This window comes from Suncus etruscus, chromosome 2 (assembly GCF_024139225.1).
Source record: "Suncus etruscus isolate mSunEtr1 chromosome 2, mSunEtr1.pri.cur, whole genome shotgun sequence".
NCBI classification, from domain to species: Eukaryota; Metazoa; Chordata; class Mammalia; order Eulipotyphla; family Soricidae; genus Suncus; species Suncus etruscus.
Genome location: NC_064849.1, coordinates 8485074 through 8506957, shown reverse-complemented (window position 1 = coordinate 8506957; position 21884 = coordinate 8485074). Strand labels below are relative to the sequence as shown.

The 21884-nt window shown below is 47.1% G+C and overlaps 2 protein-coding genes across 7 annotated transcripts in view; one reads left to right on the top strand and one right to left on the bottom strand.

The window, feature by feature from the left end:
• The window catches only part of CARHSP1 (calcium regulated heat stable protein 1), a 1067514-nt gene extending 1065196 nt beyond the window's left edge, over positions 1-2318 (top strand). The window contains exon 5 of the transcript XR_007492869.1: positions 2309-2318. The gene's annotated coding sequence lies outside the window, so the exon portion shown is untranslated. The remainder of the gene's footprint in view (positions 1-2308) is intronic.
• The window catches only part of RBFOX1 (RNA binding fox-1 homolog 1), a 986153-nt gene that overhangs the window by 420990 nt on the left and 543279 nt on the right, over positions 1-21884 (bottom strand). The gene's annotated exons all lie outside the window — the stretch shown is intronic.

Sequence of the window (21884 nt, the reverse complement as noted above, 5' to 3'; positions counted from 1 at the left end):
CAAACCAGCGTTGGCAAAAAAACACACAGGTAAGGAAAGATGAGACATTACACCCTGGAGATCAGAAACAGGGTGCAATAGTTAATGTGCTTGCAACTGCATACAGCTGACCCCCAATCGATGTTCCCCAAGAAGCCAACAAACTTTGGGTGCAAGTCCAGGGAGAAACACCAGCTGTAGCCTGGATAATTGAATGGGGGGTCTTTGTTTGCTCCCTTGTGTTGGAAGAGGCATCTAGACAAAGACTTCAAACAAGGGATGCAGAATCATAGCACAGTGAGGAGGGCTTTTGCCTTGCACGTGGCCAACCCAGGTTCGATACCCAGCATCCCATATGGTTCCCCAGGTCTGAGTCTGCAGGAGTGATTTCTGAGCATAGAACAAGGAGTATCCCTTGAGCACTGCCGGGTGTGGTCCCAAAACAAAAAACTCAGAGATGTTATCCAACCAAAGGTAGAAAAGAGGGGAGCATGAACCCTCCCCAGCATGATGGCTCGCATCACTGCCAAGGGTGGGAGAATCCAGGACAAGAGAAAATCTGTGACACGTACCCTCGGCGAAAGAGTAAAGAAAGAATCTGACAACACAAGACGGCAGCTAGACAGATGTGTGCACATCCTTCTGAGAAATCATCTTGTGCCGGAAATTCTCGTTTTTAGGGACAACTGTGAATTATTCAGAGAAGAGCCTCCAGAAAGCCACTCACACCTCCATAAATCAGACCCACTGGGCCCTGTGTACACCTCTCATCTTGCCTGGAAGATCTTTTTAAGCTCTGGAACAAGGCATAGTCCTCATGTATGTGTGTTCCCCAGAGCACTAGGGGATGGGCTAGTTGTCAATGCCATGTGTGCATTTTGGGGTCACTCTGCATCTAACATGACTACAGCTCTTCTGCAAGCACCAAGTACCATGTGGCAGGTGCGTGCACACACACACACAGTTGTTATTGTAGCAAGTCAGCCCCTGAAGAGGTTGACTTATGGAGGGATGGAGAATGAGGCCCTTTTCTTCCAGCTCGGAGCACGCGTCTGCCACCCTGTCTAGCCCACGGTTCTGAGGTGAAACGGCGGGTAAACAGCTCGCAGACAATCAGGCTCGTGGAAATATTTGCTTTATTCGGATGGACAAAACTGAAGTCCAAAGACTCAGATTCAGTTCCAGCCAGCCAAAGGCTCTCGCCTTCCACAGACCCTTGCTCTTATAGTCCAGAGTCAGGTCCCACCCAATGGTGGGATCAGATACCAACCAATGGTGGAAGCAGAATCAGGTCCTACCCTAGGGTGGGGGCAGAATGCCAGGTCACACCCTAGGGTAGGGCACAATCACCTAATCAGATTAGGGTGAGCAACATAGTAATCCCCCCAAATATTTACATACACAACAGTTATTACTGGTCTCCTCTTCTCCATGGGGTGGAAAGATTTTAAAGGGGAGCTCAGAGTGGGGAGAGGGAAGAGTGTTATGGGGAGAAGGAGTTTAGCCAATGGGAGACGTAAACCCAAAGGCTGGATCCACCTGTGTACCCCACTCAGGCCCCTTGATTGAGCAGATTTTTTTTAAATAATAATAATTTATTGGGCTGGAGAGATAGCACAGTGGTAGGGGTTTGCCTTGCAAGCAGCCGATCCAGGACAGATGGTGGTTCGAATCCCGGCATCCCATATGGTCCCCTGTGCCTGCCAGGAGTGACTTCTGAGCACAGAGCCAGAAATAACACCTAAGCACCACCAGGTGTGACCCAAAAACCAAACACTAATAGTAATAATAATATTTATTTACTTAAGCACTGTGCTTACAGATCTTGACATCAGCAAAGACTGTCCTGCTTCGGCGAGGTCCCCAACATGATACCTCATGCATCCCACCTCTCCCATGGAGGCAGACTCTCTGCTATGTGAATCCCATCCCCAGAACTCCATGCTGGGCTCTGATTACAGGATTCAGGGGAGTCGGGGTGTCCACAGGCCGAGTGAGACCTCATTTAGCAGGTGGTTTGGAGCTGTTTTCCCAGGAGGAAACACTTTTCCAGACACTTGCTCTGCAGCACATCCGCTTATGAAACACTCAGATGGCCCAGATCCCTGGGGCATGCGGGCCATAGCGTGTTGGGCAGCAAAGGGTGAGGACAAGAGACCGGAACACCCACAAGGTATCTCTGGAGCACCTCTAGAGGACCCTCCTGCTGGTCTTACTTTCAGACTCCACACAACTCCTGCAGCCTCCCCAGACCACCGACCCCCAGAACCACCTTTGCAAACCAAACCTTGCTAGCTCCCCCTTCTAAAAACCTGCAAGGTGTGGGTGGGATGAGGTGGGGAAATGGGGTGTCTTTTATTTATTCTAATAATAAACCATGGCCCCGAGCACATTTTTCTTCTCCAGATTTAATAAGGTATTTTGTGAACCGAGGCCGAGGAGGGAGAAAACAATCGTGGTTATTACGGAAATGATTTCGATTTGTCTCTGATGCTGAAGCAATCAAGGGCTCTAATTGCCCTCCCAACCCCACCCCAAAATCCTTCGAAGTTTAAGAACTTCTACAGCTCTCCCCACAAAGACCCCGAGGAGTAGAGGGGACTGGGGTAGCCAGGACCCTTCCCAGTGGACCATTCTCTGGCACCTCCAGGGAGCAGAGAATGGGGTCTCCAATTCATGGTGACAGCCCCCCCACCCACACCTCTGCACACTCAGAAGTGGAGAAGGCAAGAGGGGGTGTCTGGCAATTATCATGCACCCCACCTTCCTTCCACTCCCAGGACAGGCAGGTTCTGAAGGTTAGCTCTACTTGAAATGCTGTTTATGTGAGGTCACCTCCTTTTCTGATTAGATGTGGCCAGGTCTAAAGATCATCTTATCAGAAGTGGATAATTTGATCATCTGCATTCAATTAAATCGATTCAGCAGAGACTGGGGGGGGGGAGTTTGTTGCCTTATCTGGATAATATCAAGAGCGTGTTAATGGAGGGCCACCCAAGGGAGTGTCTTCCACATCATGCTGAGGAGGGCAGAATGGAGAGCCAGAATTTTTGAGGAGCCCACATCCATCATCCCCTTTGGTAGCTTTAGGGACCTGGAACAAATCCATCACCTGGAACCAGCCAGAACAACCCCCATGAAGTCTCCTTCCAAGATAGAAATTAGGCCTGGAGACTGGATGGAACCTTTTCCCCCATGAGGAAGGGACCAAATATGAGGACCCTTTGGATTTTCTGTTAGCCAACGGCTTAGGAATATTTGCCCATATGTAGGGGAGGAACCCAACTGGGACTGGCCCACCAGGGTGAGAATCTAGGTTTAAAGAAGTAGCTGAGAGTGATAGCACAGCTAAATAGGGTGTTTGCCTTGCACGCTGCTGATCCGGGATGGACCCTGTTTCGATCCTCGGCATCCCAAAAGGTCCCCTGAACATATGGAGTGATTTTTGAGCACAGAGCCAGGAGTAACCCCTGAGCGCCACCTGGTGAGACCCTAAAATCCGAACACCCTTCCCCCAAAAGAGAAGCAGCCAAGACTTCCACAGGTTTCACACAATGGCGAATGTGATAAAGGAAGACCCTGGAAAGGGCCCACCCCAGAAGACAGGGGAGCAAAACCACAAACCAAAAGTGAGTTGAACTGAGTGCAACCTGCTCCCCCCCCCCCCCCAAGACTGATGTTCCAGAAGAGGAATAGATGGCTGATGGGGTCTCAGGGGCAGTGTAGGGGAATGGAAGGGACACCAGGACCATACCTTCAATGACACCAAGATGGGTGCCCGGCCCCTCCAAGGTCACTCTGGTTCCCAAATTCAGTGCATTTTGAAATGTCACCACTTAAGAGATGGGGAAGATCCTGCAACCCGGGAGGTTGGAACAACAGTTTTTGCTCAATTTCCGGTTTGGTTAGTGGAATTGGGGTCTGGGGTTGCTTGTTACTGTTACTGTGTGTGTGTGTGTGTGTGTGTGTGTGTGTGTCTGTCAGTTTGTCTGTCTGTCTCTGTGTGCATGTATATTCACACATGTGAGCATACATTGTTCTGTGCCTGTATATGTTGCATTATATATATTGTGCACGCATGCGTGTGTCCATCTGTTGTGTGTGCATGAGTGTGTGTGTATACTGTAGGTGCATGCATGTGCCTCATGCATGTGCGACGTGCTACATTCTCCCTGAAAAGCTTCCTAGAAGGAGTGCTAGGGGAGTCTAGGGGCCATCTGGTCTGCAAGTAATGAGATCCAAACCCCAAAACTTAAACAACTGTGCCTGTCAGGGCAGACTCAGGAACATTCTTGCACTGAGGAGGCGTCCGTGCAAACTGTTGGCAATTGGGGAAGGAATCTAGGCCACCGGGCTGTTCGCTTTGTCATCATCTGTATTAATTAGATGCTGGAAGTAATGACTGAGTGCCGAGAGCTCTTCAGATTGGAATAATAATAATAATAATAATAATAAACCAACAGTTTTCCTTTGGAAGGGAAATATTCTCATGCGTGGCCAGCCCAGAGCACCTGAATTGGGGTGGGTGCAGAGGGAGGAGGAGAACCTCGCGTTTCAATTTTGTGTCTGTGCTCTGGGATCACCCTAGGGTAGTCTTACATTCAAAATTAATATTCAGACAAATATTCTCTGTGTGCCTTGTAGGCCAACAGGTGCTCTTTATTTCCTCGCTGTGGGTAACAGGATCTGGGGCGCTAGGGGCTGGAGGTCCCAGGAATGAGGGTCAATGGGCCTGTCCCCCACAATTGATCTTCCCAGACCAGGATGTGAGAGATTAGGGGTCCCTGACAGACCCTTAGGCTCCTGAAAATCTGTGTCCTTCATTCTCTCTCTTCTTCTTCTCTCACTTCCTCCTATCAGCCCTCCTCTCTTCTCTGTCTCTCTGTCTCGTCTCTCTGTCTCGGTCTCTGTCTTGTCTGTCTGTCTTGTCTGTCTGTCTTGTCTGTCTGTCTGTCTGTCTGTCTGTCTGTCTGTCTCTCTCTCTCTCTCTCTCTCTCTCTCTCTCTCTTTCTCTCTCTCTCTCTCCTTCCAACAGGATCCCTCCAGGCCCAGGTACCGCACCCTCTACCTGCACTTTCTCCTAGGTCAGCTTTTCCCCCCACGCGAACCTGGGACTCCCCAGAGGTCCTGACATCTCTGAAGGTCTCTGCATGCAGCCCAGCCAGGTTGGTTGGTCCAGCCCGGCCTGGGACTGTGGAGGCTCCTGTTCCAATCCCTGCACCGCCATCTGCTGGCTAAGTCCTCTTAGTGCAGAGGTGCCCCTGTAGGTACCCAGCTTGGTACCCAGGAGAGGCAGAGATCCCTCCCCACCCCCACCCCCAACTAAAGCCAAGCATCCTTCAGGACCGATTCACACGCCACTCCAGCTCTCCCACGCTTGCCACTTCTCCTGGGAGGGGCATATGACAAGGCTCAGAAGCAGGTCTGGCTGCAGACAAGCTTTTCCAATGCTTCTGCCTCTATAAAGCAGAAGAAATTCTGCTATTCTTGAAGTCGACCTATTCTTGGAGTGCTTGCTAGAATTTGGGACTTACAGGCCGGGGGTGGGGGGGAAGATCTCCCAGATGTCAGCCTGCAGAAGGAGGCCATGGCAGGGGACAGCTTCCTAGAGACCAGGATGTCTCCATTCCTGCCTCAGAGCAGAGAAAGTGCAGAAAGTAAGCCTGGACATGCTTCATCCTCAATCAGGAACTTTGGGGAGGGTGGACTTTCCATGTTCCCTAGAAATCATCCCCCTCCCTGCCTATCCTGGTGCTCCCACATCTTCGGGAGCTTCTGAAGAAGACCACATAATTATCACCTATTATTTTAAAAAAAAAGTGCTTGAGAGAGAAGCTATGGATTATAAATTCATGGTAGATTATGCTTTAATGTTCCCCAAACAGAATAATAATTGCTTAGACTGCTTTGGGTATCAAGCTTCATTGCACTGAACTGCACTCCAAGAATTATTATTTTTAAAAATCACTTAGGGTACGGGAATGGCACATGTCACAGAGCCTGAAGGGTCAGGCAGGGCCGCCTACCGCTGTGAGAAACCTTCAAGGTGAGTCTTTATGGGTGGGGGGTGAGATAGGAAGGGGTGCAGAGGCCGTAAATTAAGGTGCGATTTGTTGGAGCTCCATTAATATTTATTAAATGATTATTATATGCTCTTACCATCTTTAATAAGATACTACAAAACCCGTCATTAAAATGCATCAGGAGTGAGCTCGCTGCCCGCTGCGAGGGACTCCCAGGCTTGATGGCCTTCTTCCTAAAGTTTTCTTCAAGATTAGGATAGAGATTAGCAAAGACAGAGATCAGCAAGACCCTGGGGTCTAGGGCTGGGCTGGGGATGGACATCAGTACCACCTCTGGCAGGGGAAGCAACGCACAGCCCACGTGCCAGCTCCCTGTCCATGTTTTAGGTTTTTATATCCACTGGGCCCAGGTTACCTGTAGACATCCTGGCTCAGGGGAAACCCACATGGTGTCAACACTAGGTGAAGGATTCTGAGGCTATGTGTGTGTGTCTTTAGCAAAGGAGAAGGAGATGCCAATGAAGCCAGATAGTCCCCCAGAACTGAGGCTCCTGGGGGCAGCCATCCCTGATGCAGGAGAAAGAAGGTCACCAGGTGGAGGGCACCCAGGTATGCAGGGTAGGGGTGGGAGAGACAGATCCCTGAGAAGAGCCATTTTCACCTGCAGGTCAGAGAGAACAGTGTCTCCCAGAGAATATTCTAGAGAGCCATGCTTCCTTCCAGGATCTTGGGCACATTTCCCATCTCAGACCATCTTTCCCACCTAGGGCTATGTGTGCTATTTGCTCTTGGGGATTCTGAACACCTATATTCAGAATGGAGAGCAGATGGGTCACAGCTTAGACATTAGTTCCCCCAAGAACCCCCTCTGCACCCTGATCTATTCTGGTGGGACTGGCAGGAACTTGGTTCAGAGCACCCATGGCCTGATTTTGCATCTGTCCACTGATCTCCCGGGCTACCTTGATACCATGTGCCACCCATATCCTGGAGCTGGGTATTGACCCTTGGAGCATCTGCAGCCAGGACCAGTGAAGGTGGTTCTGAATGGCCATAAGCATCCCAGCAGGCAGCATAGTGGAACCAATGATTGGGCAGGAGAAACATGGGTGCTGGAGGAGGAGGAAGACACCAAAGGTGTCAAACCTGGTAAAGAAGGCATCTGGGGATGCTTCTCAGAGGAAGGAGAATGAGACAAGAAAGAAGAGCAAGTAGTAGACAGAGGGACAAACAGGCCTGGCGAGTGGAGAGATAGAACTGTCCAGAAGCTGTGAGGCAGAGCAGAGGGGTTCTGAAGGAAGGCCTTGGGGGCTGGAGGGCCTGGAAGCAGCACCCCAGGAAGGGAAGGAGGGTGGGGAGGCATGGAAGTTATGACCCAATTCTCTCTCCTCTCTACTTCCTCTGGTCTTTACATTCTTCCCATAAATTAGTGAACCTGGAAGCAGAGCTGGCATCTCACATAGGGTGGTCTGAGAGGCTCCAATCCCCAACCTGAATCAGGGCCAAGGGGCTGGTAAGATCCAACATGGCAAAAGAAAAGATTACTACAGGGGCCAGAGAGATAGGGTGGCTGCAGGGCTCTTGCTTTGCATGTGACTGACATGGGTTCGATCCATGGCACAACATATGATCCCCTGAGCCTTCCAGGAGTGATCCCTGAGCTCAGAGTTAGGTGAGGTTCAAAACAAACAAAAACGATTATTCTTTCTTCTCTTTTTTTCTTATCTCTTCTTTTACCCTCAGTCCATGCATCCTTTTTATATAAAATTCTGGTTCCTTGGGCCAGAGAGTTCCTATAGTGGGGAGGGTGCTTGCCTTGCACACAGCCAATCCGGGTTCAATCCTCAGCATCTCATATGTTCCCCTGAGCACTGCCAGAAGGGAATTCCAGAGCACACAGCCAGGAGTAACCCCAGAGCATCAGCAAGTGTGGCCCAAAAACAAAAATTCAGCTCGTAAGCATTGACACTTCCCAGATCTGTGTTCTCCCCGAGCAACAACAAAACCGAAATGAGGTTAAATGCAGCATATTATATTATTTCAAAGCTTTCTTCAATGTAGAAAATGGGAAAATAATGAGAGACAAAGACAGGGCAGTTCTTAACACAGTTTAGCAGCAATAACCTGAAGAATATTCTAAAGACCTGGGTCACCCCACACTTAGTGATCAGGAGTTGGTTTTAAACACATTGATTGTGATGTCTTCATATCAATCCAAAGAGCATTTGCCTATGCCAACGCACTCCACATCCAACTCAGACCATGCTACTCAGCTAGTATACCCAACTCACAGACCATACATTCCCAACTAACACACACCCAACTCACAGGTCATACATACGCAAACAACACACACCCAACTCACAAGCCATACATACACAACACACACCCAACGCGCATACCGTACACTCACATCAACACCACACCCAGTGCTAATATCCAAGATATACACAGCACCCAAAATATACCAAAAACCACCCCACAGCTATGAATACTCACTGCTCCACTCAGAGATTTTCCCCATTCTACACCCAATATCCAGCACTGAGAACACATACAATAATTAGCACACCCAGCACACAGGATACAACAAGAGAGCCAACACACACATTCAACCACACTCACAGATATATCCAACACACATATGCACATGTGCTCAGAGCAACCTCCAGAATGAACAACCTCAAGGGGTGACCTATATCAGGCCCTGCAGCCATGAATTCTCCCCAAGGGCCTGTCTCTCTGGAAATGTCAGCTGTGCTGTAGCTGTGGAAACATCTGGAAGGAAGGAAGGAGGACATGCATATGGAGCCTCATTTCCTGAGGGAGATGCCAGTGTGAAAAGCTTCACATGTGCCAGGGTTCTGGGGACACTGCTGAAAGGGCCACCTTTCAGAATCATGCCTACAGCTATGGGCATTGTGGTGCATCTGAGTAAGCAGAAAATCTCTGGGAGGGCTGCTGAGGAAGTCCCCACTGCACCCAAGAAGGGCCCCTGAGTTCACAAATCAACACGCTCTGCACACCTGACCTTCCTTCCAGCCAGTACAGACTGGCTTTCTCCACAAACCTCCCCATGGCCTTACTCAAATTCAAATTCCCCCCATTGGTCAGTGTGTGGATAAAGATAAGAAAATTTGGGGAGATGCAGGAGCTGGAGAGAGAGTATGCAGGTAAGGTGTTTGCCTTGCATACAGGACAGTGGTTCGAATCTGGCATCCCATATGGTCCCCCGAGCCTGCCAGGAGCCATTTCTAAATGTAGAGCCAGGAGTGACCCCTGAGCTCTGCCGGGTGTGACCCAAAAACCAAAAAAAAAAAAAAAAAAGAAAGTTTTGGGAGATGCAGCCACTCCTGGGGGGTTCTAACTCCCCAGATTTGTGGTTAAGCTCAGCTATCACCAGATGTGGAAAGGAAAAAGGAAAAACGCCATGGCCTGGCCTGGAAAGCAAAATTCCTCTTGCCAAGGTCAAGAATATATTAGGCAGGGGACAGAACCACCCTCATTTCCACCTGCAACCACCATGTGCCTTGATCCCAGCCTCATGAAAAGTGCAATTTGCAGCCATCTATAAAAAAACACTCCCTTTACTTTCACAGCTCCACTCACTTCTGCCCCATGCAGATGCCCATTGAGGTGTCTCTGGCTGTATTTTAACAGGTATGTGTTGGGGTGACAAGTTTAAGATTGGGGGGGGGCAACACAGATCTCACTGTCTGGATACATTTCATAGTCATTGGAAAGCAGGGGGTCACAACCTGAGATTGCCTAGGCACCCAGGGGAGGGGGAGAGGAGAGAGAGAGAGGCACGCAGGGCCATTATTTGCTGTCCCTCTCACAGGGCCTTAGCGGGGCCACATGCTGTTTCGACAGCTCCTCTCCCCTGGAGGGAGCCTTCGCCAGCTCTCCAAGCAGATCCGATTTGCTGGTCCCGACTCTGTTTGCACCTTAACAGCTGTTTTGCTTTTTTATTTAGAGAGAACAGGGTTGCCACCATCTGTCTTTTGAAAAATGAGTTCTGCTCACAGCAACACGGAACCATAAAAAGAGAGAGAGAAAGACAGAGAAAGAGAGAGAGACTGAAGGATGAAGTCAAATGTCAGGAGACAGAGGGGGTGACAATAAGAGACAAAAATAATGATGAAATATTTACCACTCAGCAAGAGAGAAAAAAAAAAACAGGGGGGAGCCAGTGAGGGGATTTAAGGTTGGTAAATGATAAGCAAGTGCCAAGCCAAGACACAAGAATCACAAGTTCTCTTAGGCATGAGGCCAAATCACAAAAAAGACCCATCCTTCCATTCATCCAGATCCCATGCAGTTCACTGCACCCTGATCCTGCCCCTTAATTCCACTGCTTACAAGCCGAGCCAAAGACCATCTTGATCCTCACTCATCTGGAGTTCATTTCTGCAATCCCACTTGTGAATCTTGTCTCTTGACCCTAGGCACCTAGCTTTTGCTCTCTAGAAGAGATGAAAAACCAGAGTGTGGGGCTCTAACCATTCAACTATGCTTACTGGTCCTCATCTTAGGGATCTGAGCAGATAGAACCCCACTTAAGTGCCAAACTCTGAAGACCCTGTGCAGAATTGCAGCCACTTGCTGAACCCCCCCTGAGAAAGTGCCCAGTCATTCTTAAAGACTCCAGTTTCTGTTCTTTAAGACAGTGATGCCCCATAAACCCTCCAGTATTCCTAGGACCATGGGTATGGGTATCCCACATATTCCCCTCAACCCCCCAGGTCTGAGAGGCTCTACAGGTGGAAGAGGAAGACAGCTTCTCTGCTCTAGGATTATTTTGTTTTGTTTTATTTGGAGGCTCTCTGCAGGGCTGGTTCCCGTAGTTCATCCATGTATAAGGAAGGAGTTGAACTGTATGAGCTAACACAGTATTGTTCTTATGGTTCAGATAACCCAAGAGTGAAGCCAACCAGCCAGCCTACTAGAGGGACTCCGTGAAGGATGCAGGATGTTCTGCTGGGTCTCACTGGCTTCTGGAGTCAGAACCACATGAACTGTGAGAGCCCTGAAGAATCAGACATCAGCGGGAGAGAGAGAGAGAGAGAGAGAGAGAGAGAGAGAGAGAGAGAGAGAGAGAGAGAGAGAGAGAGAGAGATGAAGACAGGGATTGCCACAGGTTGCCCTCTCTCTATTCTTGCCTGTTCACTAAGAGTCTGACAAGACTTCCTGCTAAGAGAGTTCAACAAGGCCACCCAGGTGCTTACCAACAGGCAGAGACCAGGGTACCACCATGGAACAATCTAAGCTTTCAACTGGCTTCACAAGGAAACTGCTGAATCACAGTTGATTCCCTAGAGCTGGCCCAGAACCCACCTGTTCTTTCCCTGGAGGCCAGAAGGAACTAAATGGAACTGGAAGGGCTGCCTCTGACTGTTGTTTGTGATTGGATTCAGGAAGAACAAAAGAGAGTACTGCTAAGCTGGTGGCAAGCAAAGAGGGTTGGGAAAACTATGTGGAGTCAGGTTCCTGGGAATTGTAGCTCCAAGGAATGGCAGGCGTGAGGGGAGAGACAGACAGAGAGACAGAGACCCATTTATCCAGAGGTTCTAGCCAGAGCTAAGTTCCTAAGTCCCTACTACCTCCATTGGGACAGTGTTCACCTTCCTGCTCCAAGTGTGTCCCAAGCTAAGGGACTAGACAGGAAGTCGCCCTGGCTAGAGGGCTGGAAGCCCTTGGAGTTTCTCTCAATGTCCCGGAAGCAGTTACCTCTAGGTCCTGAACAACTGTCATGGTCTCCTTCCTGCTGCACTGCAGACCTTAATGAGGACGCATGCGTGAACAAGCTTATTAAACCTTAACCCTCCAGGATTGCTACTGTGCTTCACAGCAAAGAGTCGATGGCCTGGGGCAAACCGTTAGAGAAGTTAAGTAAATTTGAATTCTCCCAGGGCCTTTGGAATGCATTCTTTTCTTTTCTTTCTTTCTTTTTTTTTTCTCCTTATGAGTTCCCAGTGCAGTCTCAAGTCTAATTGATTTTGAGAGCAGGAAGGGAGACCTCCCTGCACCTCCCCTCACAGTACTGGGCCCTTCTCCCTGGCAGCCCATGGCAAGAGATCCATTTATAAATTGTTAAACATGTTCACAGAGCTTAAACGGCACCCAAATAGCCCAGGAATATTTTCATATTCATCGTTTGCTTTGATTAAAATACAAACTTTTCACGGGAGCTGGAGGATTATTTTTCATAATGCAGGGCAGATTACAGAGCTGAGTGCCACTTAATTTAGGGTTTAATCAGAAGGACGGCCGAGGCATCGGGCTGATTAGATTGGCTCAACTGCAGGCTGCTCCATTTTTCCCCATAATTGCAGGATATTCTTTATGGTGACAAGTGCCCAGACGGTGGGATTCCAATATGCAATACATCAGCTTCTCCATTATTGGATTAGCTGGATGTGGCGTTGCTCCCACGGCACTGCCATCCGACCATTGATCGCATCGGCCCATCCCTTCCATTTCACAGTGAATGCGAGGCGGCTGGATGGATCAATCTTCTCATAGGCCCCGACCGTGCGGTCAATATATTCTCCCAGCCGTGGTGGGGGTGAGCCGCCGGGCTTCTTGAGGGGCTGTGGATGTGTCTCTGTGGGGAGAGATTTTTCTCATTTTAAGAAGCTCCCGAACCCATCTAACTGCTTGGAGCCAATGATACAGGTCTGGGTGTTTTAGGAAAGAGAGAGACAATCCAAAAGAGAACATGTGTACTAGATTTCATACACTACTGACCAGCCCACTGAGTGGATTGGTCATTTTAGGGCTTCAGAGTCTAGGCTTTTGGGCTCATCCCAGATCCTGAGTGGTCCTGGTGAGAACTGGTGGGAGCTGCTGTTGATCTTTATCCCAGACTGTCTGGCACTCTCAGAGGGGCTCCATTCAACTCTGAGGTGTACAGATATCTGAGACATCACCCCCCAGATATACTTGAGAATGTAAAGCTTCTATTCCTTGAGAATATATTAGAATGCACGGCTCATTGTGCCGGGAACACACACTCAAGTAGCATGTTCCTGAATTTCCATTCTTGAAGAGCTAGAAACCAAAAAGACACCCCATTTCTAGTCCTAAAATCTGCACAGACCTGCTTCTCTCCTTCTAAATCACAAGAGATGACAGGACCTACATTCTCCTTCCCCATTCTACTCTCTCTCCCTCACTTTCTCTCCCTCTCTCTACCTCTTCTCCCTCCTTTCTCTCCTCCCTCTATTCCTCTGCCATGCAAGTCATTCTTGAGGGGGCCAGATCTAATCTAGACACAGGCTGATGAATTCTGTCAGAATCCATCTGGGATTTTCTTTCCCCCTGACCCTAATTTGTGTGACATATGGACAGAAACTTCCCTATAGGTGTGTGTGTGTGTGTGTGTGTGTGTGTGTGTGTGTGTGTGTGTGTGTGTGTACGCGCGTGCATGTGTGCAATGCCTAAGACTTAAAAAGATGCTCTATTGAGTGGAAGACAAAAGTGGTTTCTTGGCTGAAAACACTGTATATAATTTTAAGAAGAATCAGGCATATATTGATGATAAGGTCTCTTAATATCAGGTCACTGAGCCACTGAAAGCAATCTAATGACCAACAACCAATTATTGGAAGCCAACTAAGTCTTTCCATCATTTGGTGGAGTAGGACAAGGGCCGACAATAAAGACTTGGATGTGGATATCTTTTTTCCCCCTTATACACCCTAAAATAAAATTTTAAGAAATGAATCCTTAGAATACATGCCAGGACTTCTCATGTTTCTTTGATGGTGCATATTGACATCTTTGCATCCAACTAAGCAAGAGGTGATTGGTCCAGTTAGAACCAGTGCCTGATATTTCTGCAACGTGCCTGACATTTCAGCATAGTACTGGTGTTTGTGTCAGGCTGCGTTCCTGGGGAGCTGGAGTAGAGCCTTTTCCTAAACAGCCTGAGTGGCATCTTCCAATCCACACTAAGCCCCTTTGACACAAGTAGGCCACAAGATACATCAGCAATCCACAAGATTGCATTGCTGAGACTGCATTGGGCCTCTCCTTGAGACCCCAAACTTCACTAGAGTAAATGTTCTCAGAGAGCTCCCAGGAGCTTCCTGAAAAGAAAGAGAATGCCTGGCTTAGCCTTGAAAGACCCTCAGCTTTTGGCTTCTTGGATTCCTGGCCCAGAGTCCTCCAACCTTGCTAAGATTCTGTCTTCCTGTCACTGTGACCTAGTCCCATCCACTAGGCTAGATAAGACTGAGCAGAAGTCCTGCCAGGCTCACCTCCATTGGTCCCCTGTGATGCACTGCTGCTTCCTTGTGCAGAGGAGTTATTAGGAAATAGAGTTTGAGCCACTGAGTATGATTTTAAGTATGATAAGAGACCAATGGGGGAAACTCTGTTGGGCCTGAGCACTTCTCTATTAGTTCACACAGCTGGATAGGTCCTTGAGCACTTCTGGGGGGTGGGCCTTTATAAAACCAGAACTACTCCCTCCAAAGCACCAGCAAACTCACTCACTCATGAAAGGAGTAGAGATGAGGTTTGGGGCAGGATTAGAGCAACAGAAACTATGCAAGGACAAAAATAAATAATCAAAGCTGGAGAGAGGTGTGGGTGGGTGGGAGGTGTAAAGTGCTGGCCTTGCACACAGCTGGTCCCCAGACCGACAATATGGTCCCCCATATTGTGGGGGGGGGGCACTAGGAATCATTCCTGAGCACAGATCTAGGTGTAATCCTGAGAACTGCTGTGCATGTGCTCCAATATATCAAGACATATTTGCAAAAAGCGTGTGTGAGACCAAACTATGATGAATCCAATAGGCCTATGGGCACTGCCATCTCCACTGGCCACCAAGTAGGAAACAGATTCCTCCATCCTGACATTGTTCTATCAGAACCATTCCATCTTTTCCTGATATACTGTCTCTTATAGTGCAAAAACTGATCATTTATACATGTAAAAAAAAAAAAAACTAGGAGCAGTGACTGTAAGAGATGGTTTGGGGGCCACACCCAGAAGTCCTCAGGGTTTACTTATGGTTCTGAGTTTAGAAATTATTCCTGACAGGCTCAGGGAACCATATGGGATGCTAGAGATCAAACCTGGGTTGGCCACATGCAAGGCAAACGCCATCCTTACTGTGCTATGACTCCAGCCCTATTTCTCCCTTTCTGTGGAAGTTGATGAGCATGTACAACCTTCTGTCCTCTCAAAGGCGTTTCCTTCACTATCTTCTACTATTATTCCACTCAGATATCCCAAGAACAGCCTAACTCAAAGAACCAGGGAGCTGGTTTGCACTCATGAGAAGCACCAAGTTAGTATTCAATTAAAGTCCCAGCCCAAGATTTATACTAATCATTAACCAAAAGTTGTCTTCTGTTCCGTTTCAGGAAATTGAACAATACCCTGACAGGAAGAGAAAGACCCTTTAAAAATTAAGCAATAATTATAGCATGTTTGCAAAATGCCCGTCTATCTTTCCTATCCTGGATTTCGTGACTGTGTAATTTGCATACCCATTAAACTCGGTTGGAAATTGGAAAGCAATTCGATTCGACAATTAAAAGATACAAATTAAAATGGTTAGCATTAACTTAAAGTTTATTGCTGGTGGGATCCTCTCGGATACAAATGAACTCTGATCCAACAACCATAACTTCCCAGAAGTTCAACCCAGTTACTAAAACTTCTGTCTCCAATCCCAATTTGGAGTGTACTGCAACTGGAAATTGATACGTGTGCTCTTTTAATATATATAAACTCATGTCGGTTGCAGATGTGTATTTAATTAGAAAGAGAGTTGGATCAAATCTCTCTGGAGTGTGAAAGGACTTTCTAGCTCTTCAAACACCTCCAAGTGGTTTCAGTGAAAATGCTTCGATTCTTGTGTTTATTCTCCCTAAGAAGAGTCAAGTCTTACAGAAGCATGAATTCATCAGTATTCACTAAATCAACATTGCCAAAGGTTCTCTTGTCTTCTCACTTTTCATATGAAAATAATCCATATGCACGGACATACAATAAAAACTGGATAAGGTCATCTGCAATGCTCAAAGAAGATTATATGCTCATATGTAAAGAACAATATAATAGAATGAACTGTCTCTAAAGCTCAGCTCCACTAGAGTTAAAAAGCTTCCCTACAACTTTATAGTGTCTGATGAAAGAAGAGTTGAGTGTCTACCATTCTGCAAAATCAGGGTGATAATCACCAGCTCTTGGGGTCATGGTGAAGACTAAATGGAAAAAAGTAAAATGAAGCTCTTAGATCCAACTTGTATAAAGCACTCAACTATGGAAAATGGGTATTTTTGGTTATACCAAGAGCCCCAGGATGCCTGAACTAAACACAGACCACTAAAGATTTGGGACTTGTAGCTTCTTTGAATCAACTGGCCCAGTGGGCTGAAGCGAGTGTCCTGGCTACATCATCAGATGGTTAAGTTTGGTACTTGGAAGATACTTCTGAGTGGTTCTGCCAGAAACCCTCCATAAATATCCAACAAGTAACAAATGTGGGCAAGGAGAGAACAGACATGCACACAGAGATCTGTCTATGTGCATAAAATGAAAATGAGTCCATGTACTACAATGTTTAAATGGAAGGGTGAGTTCTGATTATAAGAGGTGTTTTTGTGGTGTTTTAGTTGTTTTGGTTTTTGTTTGTTTTATTTTTTTGTTTTGTTGTTGTTGGGTGGTTTTGGGGTTTGTTTTTTTGTTTTGTTTTGTTTTGTTTTTTGTTTTTTTTGGCCATATCCAGTGAAACTCCGGGCTTACTTCTGAGTTACTCAATAATTACTCAATAATCACTCTTGGCAGGCTCAAGGGATGCTGAGGATTAAACCTAGGCTGGATGCATGCAAGGCAAACACCTTCTGTGCTGTGCTACCACCATGGCCCTGCATGTTAATTTCTATTTAAAAGCAGTGGTCTGGAGTGGAAGTTCAACATTTGGATTCCCAGGAAATCTGTGAGCAATGGTTTGTAAGAACTGGCCCATATTTACACTTAACCAATTTATTGGGAATGGAGGTACAGAAAAACATCCTCGACCTTACAATTAATTGAACACACCTGGTTCAGTGATGATCTTTAAATGCACCCCACGGCTATCAACATGGAACCCAACGATCCAGATCTGTTTACCAGCTTAGGTTTGTAGGCTCTGAATATAGTTCCAGTGATAAGTAGAGAGAGAGGGTAGGAAGTTTCAGACCTAATAAATGTGCTCCAACAGTTTTGGAGTTCAGACACAGAGAAATATATTTAAAATAATGTTGTAGGCTATAAAATATATACCAATCCAAAGTATGGCATGTCTCATTTCTACTTTCAAAGCTTGCTCTCCTCTCTCTATCAGCAAGAGGATTAGAGTTTGAGCATTTTAGAATAGGTCTCTCAGCTAATCATGACACCAACATCAAAAGTACAGATAGATCCAGGCCAGGCCAAAGTCCAGCCCCTCAAAGAATGTCCAGCCCCACCACATTCAACAAAGGCATGCATAGAGAAGAATCACACTGAAATCTATGCAGATCTAGGTAATGCAAATTGCCCTTAACAAATGGGTCATATTCTATCTGAGTCCTGGGTGCAATTTAAGATGCAGGAGAAATTTCACTGTGAACCAGATCACAGGAGTTAGATAACAAATTCAACTTTTGCTTTTTTTTTTTTTTTTTGTTCTGTTTTATTTTTGGGCCACACCTGGCGATGCTCAGGGGTTACTTCTGACTCTGCTCTCAGAAATCACTCCTGGCTGTGCTCGGGGACTATCTGGCATGCTGGAGATCAAACCCAAGTCAGCTGCATGCAAGGCAAATACCCTCCCTGCTGTAATATCGCTCTGGGCCTCAAGTTTCCATTTTAATCTTAACCAAGAGAGTCTTAGTCACAATCACCTGAAATTATACATACATGTTTTTTAAAAGAAAGTCCATACTAAAAATAAAATATCAAGCGACACGTGTCCAGTCAAGGGTCTGTTCGGAAAAAGGCAGTCAGGCTGCGTTTGAGATTGGCTCAGATAACATCTTGCCTTATGGCTACCACCTGAAGTGGGTTTTCATCAGCCTTGAAAAGCAAATGGCTTACATGTAATTTGGTCAGCAGCACACATAAATGTTTCAAGCATCACAAGATACATATATCAGAAGGAGTTTGAAGAAAATGATAGCTTTAGGACTTTCCGAATAAAACCAGGATCCTTTCTGGTGGAGAGGCATAAAAGAGATTAAGTGGACGGCACTCTCTTTGAATTATTGATGTAATCAAAACGCGAGCAGATCTGCAACATCAGTCTTCCCCCCATGCGGGGTCGGCCTGGAATTGCTGTTGGGTTTTGCTTGCTCCCCCCTCTCTTGTTCCATTAGGAGAGTATAGAGATGGGAGGGAGAGAGAGAGAGTGGGAGAGAGAGAGAGAGAGAGAGAGAGAGAGAGAGAGAGAGAGAGAGGGAGGGAGGGAGAGAGAGAGGGGGAGAGAGAGAGAGAGAGAAAGAGAGAGAGAGAGAGAGAGAGAGAGAGAGAGAGAGAGAAATTGTTCCTGGTATATGCATGGGAGGATTTGAGAAAGAGAGAGAGCAGATATTTACCTATGAGACAAGGAATTTCCAAAGCTTTCCTAATAGGCCTTTAAGAGGAAAAAATGGTGAAGCTTTCACAGACAGGCCCTTTTGAATCCTGTTTGAATTTCATGTGGGGTGTGGCCCAGCATTGGACAGGCTGCATGTTTCATCCCGGCCAAGCCCTTGTCGTGCCAGACCTTCATGTGCTAACATAGGATTTCCTAAGCTGAGCTCCACTTCCTGGACTTCCCCAACCTGGCCAGAACCCCAGGTCCCATTCCCACAGTTCTCTCCAGGCTGGCTAAACCCGCTGCTTAGCTGCCAGGCAAGAGAGCCAGGCACATTGGTTCCTGCGGAGTGCAGGGCAGGGGTACTGCGAGGTGCCGCCACCAACACAAACTGCACCGCACGAGTCCGTTCCCTTGACTCTCTCCCTGGTATTTCAGGGCTCAGTACCTCCAGAAGGACGCTCACTCTGTCTAAGAGGAGGTGCTTCGTCGGTATTACCTGCATGACCAGTGTCCTGTCTGTCCAGGCTCACTTTTCATTATGGGTCACTCAAGCCTGGTGACCCAAGAACCCTTTTCTACCACAGTATCGGGCAAATGCCACCTGTTAGGAGAGGTGCTGGGCTATGCTCCCTACTAGTGCAAGGACACGGACTCACAAGCACACATGGATATGCCTATATACACACACACATGGGCTCACATGGATACGTCCATACACAGGCATGCCCATACATGGCACACTCCCCTAGGAAGTCCTCGAGCTCTGCTGGCACAAAGAGGTCCCTTTGTGTAGCAGAAGAGAAGCTAAATGTCTAAAGGACTGTGGACAGGCAGGGGAGCAGTAAGGGGCCCCCAGCCCCAGCTGTCCACCCTACCTCCTTACCCCTCAGTTCCAAAGATTTCACTGCTTGAGCAGGAGCCTGTGGGAGTTGAAAGTTGACCAAAGACTCAACAGGAACCTAAGTCAAACTAAGGGAGCTCCGAAGACCAGAACTCTCCTGGTAGGGGACTGGTCACATGAACTTCCCCAGGCTTCCCCTTCTGCAGAACCCTCCATGCTGCGGCTCCCTGGGGCAAAGTTTGCCACCTGCCCAATGGGGGTTAGAAACCCCACAAATGTGCATGCTGCTCCCGACTAAGCGACAGTCATGAGGCCTCTGCACCTGGCACTGAAAGTGGGGCAATGGACCAACAGTTTGTCCTCATAGGGCCTAGGGTTTTACCCCACTCCAAAAGAGAGCACTAAGGACATGGAAGGCACTTGGGATAAGTACGGGGTGGACACCTTTGTGCCTGCCTAGACTCTGGGTTCTGGGGCTCCAAAAGCATGGAATTAATTTCATATGTCAGCGTGACTCAGTTACTCTCTGAAAGACAAGGTTGAAGGATTTTTCCAGAGGCTTCTAAAAGGGTCCTTTTCTGTCAGAGCAAAGATGTTCTTTTTTTTTTTTTTTTTTTTTGGGGGTCATACCCTGCAGCGCTCAGGGGTTACTCCTGGCTCTATGCTCAGAAATCACTTCTGCCGGGATTTGAACCACCGACCTTCTGCATGCAAGGCAAACGCCTTATCTCCATGCTATCTCTCCGGCCCCAGCAAAGTTGTTCTTATAGAATTCAAATAAGAGGCTGGAGCACAGCGGGTAGGGTGTTTGCTTTGCACACAGCTGACCTGGGTATCCCACATGGTCCCCTGAGCCTGTCAGAAGAAATTTCTGAGTGAAGAGCAGAGAATAACCTCTGAGCACTGCTGGTGTGTGCCCCCCAAATAAAATAAAATAAAATAAAGGTATTTAAGCTTGTTAAAAAATATTCGAATCAGTGGCCGAGGCAGTAAGGCATTTGCCTTGCACGCAGCTGGCCTAGGATGAACTGTGATTTGATCACCCAGCATCCCATATGGTCCCCCAAACCAGGAACGATTTCTGAGCATAGAGCCAAGAGCAACCCCTGAGCATCACCAGGTATAACCCCAAACCCCCCAAAATAAAAAAATTTGAATCAGAGAAGGGACAGAATGAATAAATAAAATCAAATACTGATCATTGATAATTCCACTAAGGTACCTAGGGGGACATAATGTTGTTCTCCTAAACTTTTCTCTAGGTTGGTAGATAATATATCAAAACAGAGCATCAGAAGCAGAGTGCTGCCTTTTACATCCTAGAAATGTCAAAGTGGAAACAACACCACGTCCTTGCAAGTGAGTTTTTCAAAACACAATTTCTTTGGCTCGGAAAGGTTTATTCTCACACATCCCCCCCCCAAAAGCCTTCATTCTATGCCAATCTCATGGAGAAGCCCGAATCATATGCATACAAGTCCTGCAAAGAAGATGAATTTGCTCTTTGCCGTTCAGGTTATCTACAACTGTTTTTTAAGAAGCATGTCACCATGTGTGCAGCACATGGGCTCATATCTGTAAATGGATGATGTGTCAAATAAACTTTCATAGAATAAGTGTTTCCAGGACACACACTAGTTCGTTCTTCATTCTAGACAAACAAAACTGCTAGAAGATATTGCTCCTCCTATATAGGAGTATACAGCCAAACAGAGCAGAGAAGCCAGAAAGAAACAAACTAACTAGGCTAAAAAATAAAATAGATCTTTCTGTAATCATACCCTGAGGCTGGAGTACAGAAGAGCAAAAGTAGTAGAATGTGGGTCTGGAGAGATGGTCCCATGGGTTAATCACATGCTGGGGTCTTATAGGTTTGAACATCTCTGGAACACCAAGAGTAGTTCTTGACTGTGTCTAGTGTGGCCCCCAAACACAACTTGTAGTATGTACCTAAGCAGAGATACCAGCTTGTACTCACCCCAACACCTGCAAAATTCTTCCAACTAAACAGCAAACAGGAAGGAAACAAAACACTGGCATCTACCTAGCCTGACCCAGAAAATACCCAACATGGCCTCCAAAAAACACCCAACTCTGGATAATTCCTCCCTGAATTTTTGAAGACTTTCCAGGCTCCCCAAGTTTTCCAGAAACATAGAAAGTCAAGAAGAAATAAAAGGAATTTAGAAGAAGTGATTCACTCTAGAGAGAGCCACCATCGAAGTTGTTTCCTCTGCACTAGAGGCTGAGACAGGAGAAAGTTCTGGCTGGTGTGTGGCTCTGATGAGATGACAAGACTCAGACCTCTGCATAGCAATCCATGGTAGCCTCAAAGAAGAATCATCTTGGGCCAGAGTGACAGCATAGTGAGGAGGGTGCTTGCCTTATATGTGGCCGACCAGGAGGATTCGATCTTTGACATCCCAAAGCAGTGGTCCTCAAACTATGGCCCACGGGCCACATATTGTATTTGTAT